General features: G+C 44.3%; 1 non-coding gene across 1 annotated transcript; it reads left to right on the top strand.

Moving 5' to 3' along the window:
- Positions 1 to 5,417: 5,417 nt before the first annotated feature.
- LOC120366938 (U4 spliceosomal RNA) lies at positions 5,418 to 5,558 on the top strand. The gene has a single exon (XR_005581452.2). It is a non-coding gene; the product is annotated as a U4 spliceosomal RNA (small nuclear RNA).
- The last annotated feature ends 344 nt before the right edge of the window (positions 5,559 to 5,902 follow it).

Below are 5,902 nucleotides of genomic sequence, written 5' to 3'. Positions count from 1 at the left end.
GGATTACCACCTGGGATATTAGGCTCAAGGCTCTATTATTGGTTCAAACCCTGAGAGCGCCAGCAAACAGCTTGAGGTGGTGTGGAGCAACATGCTGTTTTCATGAGCGCCTGGGTGCAGACGGGCTGAGGCCTAAAATGGTGTCAGCCCCAAGTGAGGGTGAGGCTGGGGTTTTCTAATCTCCTGTAAATGGGACGTGTTCCAGTCTGACGTAACTGCTCCGTGGTACCTAGACAGCCTCTCTCCTGATCTTCAGGGTGTACTTATCATCTGGCCTGTCCTCTTCTGGCTTCTGCTTGCTTGCTGACCCAAGCTGCTGGTGCATGTGGTCTTGTACCTTGGGGCCAAGCCTGAGGAGGGAGGAGTTATCGCCCCAAGCTTTCAGGCCCCGGGGAGAATCTTTCATTAGGGAGAGTAGGCTGGCTGATTCTTCTTTGTTAGGCACACCTTGGTTTCTCAGGTGCAGTGGGGTGCCTCAAGCTGAAAGCCTGACTCCTTGTATGGACCAGACCCCACGTGGCTGCCAGGCCACTTTGAGGCTGAGAGACAGTTTTATCTGGCCTCTGTCCTGCACATGTTTACGGTACCTTCTCTATGTTGGCAGATCTGGGGGTCCACCAGATAGGATCCTGTGAAGAGATCTCAAAGGTCGTTAGTCCACTGTTTATTACATCATTTCCACAATCAAAGATGAATAAAATACGGAGGAGTATTTAGTGATAAGGCTGATGGTGCACCTGTGCTAGGCAGTGTTTTAGTTCCTTGAGACACCAAGGAGTTGAGACAATCCTTTGCCTTAGAGTTTTGCCTCTGTAAGTCTTGCTATCGCGAGCTGTGTGTGTTAAAATGTCTGATTTATCAGGCGGGATCTGGGCTGTCTGTAAGCTTAGGTGAGGGGAGGCTGGTGTTCAGCAAGTAGCCAGTACCCCTCAACATCCCAGTTCTTCTCCACCAATCTTCCAATTCTAGGACTGATGCAGAGGCCCTCAGAGTGACTTAAGAGGGGAAGTAGTCAGTGTGCTCTGTGGCTAGCTTGTTTGGGAGCGTACATTTTAAATCCTCTCCCGACAAAACGTTGGAAACAAGTGGTGTTTCAGCTTGAGTTTCTCATAAATGGCTTGCAGTCGTATAAACCAGAGCATGCATACCACAGGGCAACATGAGGGTCCCTGTACCACCCTTTCTCCCAGCGGCCTAAGTGGGCATTTACACAGAATAATGTGTGCAGCCTCACTGTGTGAAAGTTCAGTGCTTTGTGCTTGGAGTGTCATCAGGGAAGGGCCCCTGACTTGGAAGTTTGCCGAGCTGCCGCGGAGGGAAGGAGGGGGCATGCAGTGCTGCTGCATCTGTGTCTTGCTCTGTGACAGGAGGCATGAGATAGCCTTGGTTTCATGAAGACCTTGGGTGTCCCAGCTCACTTCAGCCCTGAGCAGCCTGATGCAGGCGCTGGACCCTGGTTCTGGAGGTGAGAATATAGCGTGGGCTTCCACTGCATGGCTGGCACAGTGGGCATTCAGGTGCCTGTTTGGGGACTGCTATGGAGTCCTGTGCCAGATGCAGTGGTGCACAGCTAGGAGCCAAGGGTCCCTGCTTTTGCTGGAGAATCTGAGCAGATGTAAAGTGTTAAGGTTAGTGGTAGAGTTAGGGGTTAAATTTAGGGTTGGTGTTGGGGTTTTGGGGTTAGGGTCAAGGGTCAGGGCTAAAGAGTAGGATGAGGGATTGGGGTAGGGGTAGGGTTAGGGTCACGGGGTTAGGGTTTAGGGTTAGAGGTTAAGGAGGTGACGTTGAGGATAATAAGCAGATTACTAAAAGCAATTCTGCTTCACTTCAATAACAACCTTCTCCAACTCATTTTTTCTCCATAAACTTATTTTTCCAAGAAGAATCCCAGGCTTCTTAAAGCACCCTGTGATTTTTCACACCTTAAATCTGTGAAATTCTGTCTTCTTCTGCTGTATGCATAGTTCAAACATACAAGGCGAGGCAAAGCCAGATGCCCTCCTGAAGGGACCCGAAAAATTCCTCTCTTTCTCTCTCTGGAATGAAATGAAATCCTCTCTTTCTCTCTCTGGACAAAAATGAATTATCTGGACCATCAGTGCTAACCTTCGAAAGCCAAACCCGTTTGTGAGATCTCCTTTAAAACTACTGTAGACCCAAGTGTTTATATTTATATGATGTTAATTTAGTATTTATATTAATATAAGGGAGAACACTTAAATCTCTCTACGCCACATGTACCTCTGGCTTATTGCCCAGTTAAATGTTGCCTCAGGCGAAAATTTGGTTTCTGTCTCTAATTTTTGTTGGAAAGAATATAACTGATCTCAAAACATCTGCTATTATTTTAGGGACTCTTGCTGCCATCTCCATTCTTCCCTCTTTTTTTGCAATCTGTGTGGAAGTTCTTTAATGTGAACATTTTGACCACCTTCACACTCCGATGTCTACTGTCAGCACATTCAGACTTACTCAGCCAAGGCTGTCATCTTAGGCCAGGGATTTTTTAGGGATCTTTATTTTGTATGATATGGTTGGCACTCCTTTGACTCACTGTATCACCCTAGAGTTCTTTTCATTTTAGGAACCCAAGAGGGCCGAAAAAGAAGTAGGTGAGCAATTTAACCTTCTGAGTGGGGAGAGAGTCCCGTTGTGTTAAGCAGCATTGCAGAGCATCGTATGTAGTAATCTAGCAGATGAGTCACCTGGCTGCTGAGCACACATGCTCGCTTGCTGCTGTGAGCTCAGACTCCCTCATCATTAGTCTTTTCTATCTCTGGAGGGAATTATAAGGGCCACTTACTAACCCTTAAGTCAGAGAGAGTTAAAGGTGTTTCCCCAAAACACTGAGGACAGAATGAAAGGTGAGGAGTGTTAGCCACAGCTCAGAAGTGCAGGAAAGTCTCTAGATGTGGGTTGTTGGAGAAATGCAGGTCTTTTTTCTTTTGGAAGTCTCCCTAGAATGGGGTCAAGGACTCTGCCCATTCTAGGATGAATAATTGGTATATTAGACACCCTCAGATATTTATCCCAAGCCTTCATTTAGGGATCTTAATGAGTTTGTTCAGCCATCACAGTCTCAAATGCTAAGTAGGACATTGGAATCTCTCCACAGTCCAAATTAGCACTGTCTTTTAAAGTTGAGTTTCTCATTATTCTCACTTGACATACCTTATGTATCCCACACGCATGCTAATAACACATCGTGCTCACTGTTACCTTTGCAACAAGACTTGAACTTTACTTAGCCTGGAGGAGTGCACTTCACATGTCCAGACTCAGTTCTGACTCATTCTTCAGCCCTGCATCAGTCAGTGGGGGCTGGGTTAAACCACGGTGACAAACAACCTCCAAGTTTCAGTGGCTGAAAAATCTTCTTCCTCATTTATTTGTATCTCATCGTGGGTCAGGTGAGATGTCGCTCTGTGCTGTATTGTCCTAACACAGGAATCGAGGCTGAAGGAGAAACCATCAATAAGATCCCCATTGCCCTAGAAAAGACAAAAAGCATGCTGGGTAGAACTGTTTCTTGGAGATTTCTCCTGAAAAAGTCACATATTATTTCTACTCACCTCCAATGGCAAAAAAAAAAAAAAAAAAAAAAAAAAAAAGAAGAAGAAGAAGTCACATGGCCATGCAAACATTTAAGTAGGTGGGATGGAGCAGTCAGAATGCATTCATAAAAAATGAACTGAAAATATGTGGAGAACAGCGCCAATGACTATTGTGAATGCCAGAATGCATTCCTGACAACCCAGTGCTGCTACCCTTCACACTTCTTCTGTCTTGCAAAGTGTTAGAACTTCTTATCTGAAGCCACACCACTCAGAGGGACTGCAGAATACATGACATCTCCTTTAGGATGTCCTTAGAGAATTCAAGGAAAAGAAGTTACATAATCAAAAAGTGCTTTTTGGTACAGCTGTTTGGCACTAGAGGGTAAGATTAGAGATAGAGTGTAGTGATAATAATAGGGTTAGAATTGGGGTCTGGGTCAGGGTCAGGGCTGGAAGTATGGTTAGAGGTGGGGTCACGGTCAGGGTCAAGATAAAAGTCAGGGTCAAAGTTAGGGTCAGAATTATAGACCAGGGTATGGATCAGGGTTTAGGGCCAGGGTCAAAGTCTAGGGATGAGGTTAGGATTAGAAGCAGAGCTTTGTTCTCCTCAGGACCCACCTGAGGAGAGGCCATGTCTTTGGAGCACCTGGTAGCTTGTCCACAGTGAAGATCAAAGTTTTGTTCTCCTCAAGTCTGACCTGGGGAGATGTGGCTGCAGGCCACGTGAGGAAGGTGAGGCAAAAGCTTCCTGTCTGCTCCCCGTGTGCAGAGGAAGGAACTCTGACACTGGCTTTACTTCCACACATTATATTCTACAAGTCTTGTTTTCAGAAACATCTCTTGCCTGAGGCTTTGGCTGCTCATCATCTTAGCGTGCCCTAACATATTGTAAGATTTGGGTTTGTTTTTGGGGTGAGGTCTACATATAGAGAAAGGAGAAATGCTTAGAGCTACCATCAGGACAGCTGGGATGAAAGCTGGGGATGGGCAGGTGCTTTCAAGTCACCCCAATCCTGAGGCTGGAGGAAACATGTCCACCCTCTGTAAACACTTTTATTCATGTTTTCATTACTCATTTTTCTTACAGCATTAAAGTAGTCAAAACAGGCATATTAAATAATAAAATGTAGGCATATGAAAACTTGCAACATGATTTAAGTTTAAATATATTATTTGTACCTCAACATTTTTATTTTATTTTTTTATTTTTTATTTTTTATTTTTTTGAGATGGAGTTTCGCTTTTGTTACCCAGGCTGGAGTGCAATGGCACGATCTCGGCTCACCGCAACCTCTGCCTCCTGGGCTCAGGCAATTCTCCTGCCTCAGCCTCCAAAGCAGCTGGTATGTCAGGCAAACACCACCACGCCCAGCTAGTTTTTTGTATTTTTAGTAGAGATGGGGTTTCACCATGTTGACCAGGATGGTCTCAATCTCTTGACCTCGTGATCCACCCGCCTCGGCCTCCCAAAGTGCTGGGATTACAGGCTTGAGCCACTGCGCCCGGCAACATTTTTATTTTGTTGAGAAAGTCTAAAGTTAATTGGCAGTATAGTTTTAATAGTAGATAGAATAATGTGTGTTTTAGAAACATTAACATCCTACATTACATGTATGAACCCCAAAAATCTCAGACAGGTCTTAGATTTTTTAGGGAGTTAATTTTGCCAAGTTTGAGGATCCCCACCCCCGTGATGTATCTTCATGAGGTCCTGACAACATGTGCCCCAGGTAGTAGGAGCACAGCTTGGTTTTATACATTTCAGAGAGACATGAGACTTCAATCATTATGTGTAAAATGTACATTGGTTCAGTCCAGAAAGGTAGAAACTCAGTCTCTACTAAAAATTAAAAAAAAAATAGCTTTGCACAGTGGCAGTATTGTAGACAATGAGGTTTATCTGAGGTACAATTATGGCTAATTGAAAACTTTTCCCAATACCCCACAATGATAACTGGAAATATAGTCGGCATTGGCAATTTTTGGAAGTTTCTACAGGAATGGAATTTAAAAATTAAATAAAAAAATAAAAATAAATTAAAATGGAAAAGAAATACAAAAAGATTAGCTGGATGTGTTGGTGCACACCTGTAATCCACCTACTTGGGAGGTTGAGGCAGGAGAATCCTTAAACCCAGGAAGCAGAGGTTTTAGTGAGCCGAGATCATGTTTTACAAGAGTAAAACTCCGTCTCAAAAAAATTTTTTTTTCTTTAAAACAGGTGTGTTCCTCCTCTTGCTTTCTGAGGACTCCCTGCTCTGTCACTTAGTAGTGGCTAAGAAACCCTTTTAACGTCACTAGACTGTGCGACTTGCCGTAAATTCCATTTCGTGTGAGATCCAAAA

This window comes from Saimiri boliviensis, chromosome 10 (assembly GCF_048565385.1).
Source record: "Saimiri boliviensis isolate mSaiBol1 chromosome 10, mSaiBol1.pri, whole genome shotgun sequence".
Classification (NCBI taxonomy): domain Eukaryota; kingdom Metazoa; phylum Chordata; class Mammalia; order Primates; family Cebidae; genus Saimiri; species Saimiri boliviensis.
This window is presented reverse-complemented; position numbering and strand designations above follow the sequence as displayed.